The following is a 1,403-nucleotide window of genomic DNA, read 5'->3' as shown; positions in this document are numbered from 1 at the left end:
GGTGGAGTCTTTGATCATCCTGGCTTTGGGCTTTTTCACTTTGTAAACCTATAACGTGAACAAAAAATATATGACACCATAAAGGACAAGGAAAAAGACAAAAAGTATAATATGAGCACTTTAACAGATTATACACCTAAAAGTCAGTTTGCTAGTCACAGGGAGTACTACTAAGTTTATACAGTTCATTTATGATTTGATACTATAAACATAATTGAATTGAATTTATCAGGGGTGATCTTGGTTTTCAGTCTACAAAATGGAAAATGAGCTTCAGGCAGCATAGAAAGTGCAATACTACACATACCATCAACATTTCTTTAGAATGCCCTTGGTAGGAGATTGTGTCCCATAGGTTGATAATCTGCCCCTGATACGTACAGTATGTCATGAATAAGTCATCTCTCACCAGGACACAACCCTCAACTGCAAATGGTTGAGATTTCACTTGCATGCTGTAGCACAGCAACAGCTACCTAGTGGCAATTCTGCTGCATATTCTAGCAGTGAGGTTTAATGGAATGAAGGAGAGGCAGTGCAGCCGAAGCAGTGGTAGTAGGAGTATTTTAATGTTATCCCCACCACCCACAATCAAACCCTCTATCAATAATCTTCCCCCGGCGGAGGTGTATTAGAAGGTATTCACCCTGATGGGAACATTTGTGTTTCCTTCTGTTCGCTCCTCTTTTCAATGCAGTCTTTTTGCCTTGCTCTCTCATGCTTTTCCCTCACTGTCTAAGGTCATTGTAATGAACAATTCATTTTTCAATGCTTTTCTATGATTTATTGTTTGAGGCTCTCAGGGGCAAAGTGGGGCCACATAAAGTGGAATTCTGCCCTTTCATTCTCCTGTGTTTTGTTAATGTATTTATTCTGGGCACTGTCAGTGTCTCTAGAACCATCAGCTCATAGTTATTCACATCATCGTGTGTTGGAAATTACAAGCCCGCCGAATGCCAGAGCTTTTCACTACCACACTTTTCATTAAAATAAGCCCACAGAAAAGAATGAGGACCACAAAAGAAAAGGGGAGATGGGGGGGAGCACAGACAGTGAAATATTATTTCCATCAGCAGGACTTCTCATAAATATTGTAATTGTGTGGTTATAGAAAAGGAGCAGTTGTGAGCTACTGTGAGGTGATTGACTTTGAGTGAATTCTGTCTCACCTTTTGAATGAATTGAACATGAACACTGGCAACAAAAAGAAACAAAATACTCGCTTTTGTGAAAACGACAAGGAAGTCATCTGATTCCTGCAGGCTGCAAAAAAAAACGTCTTCTTTTTCTTTCTTTTCTAGTGTTAAACTCCCAGCTGCATTACTAGCTAATCTCTGCTGACTCACATTACATTTTTTCTTCAGACTAAGCAACATGAACTGTGAGAACCCCATGAGATAGCT

General features: G+C 39.6%; 1 long non-coding RNA gene across 1 annotated transcript in view; it reads left to right on the top strand.

Moving 5' to 3' along the window:
- The window catches only part of LOC116672781 (uncharacterized), a 78,599-nt gene that overhangs the window by 1,131 nt on the left and 76,065 nt on the right, over positions 1-1,403 (top strand). The gene's annotated exons all lie outside the window — the stretch shown is intronic.

The sequence above is a fragment of the Etheostoma spectabile genome, chromosome 23, assembly GCF_008692095.1.
Source record: "Etheostoma spectabile isolate EspeVRDwgs_2016 chromosome 23, UIUC_Espe_1.0, whole genome shotgun sequence".
In the NCBI taxonomy this organism is placed as follows: Eukaryota; Metazoa; Chordata; class Actinopteri; order Perciformes; family Percidae; genus Etheostoma; species Etheostoma spectabile.
This window is presented reverse-complemented; position numbering and strand designations above follow the sequence as displayed.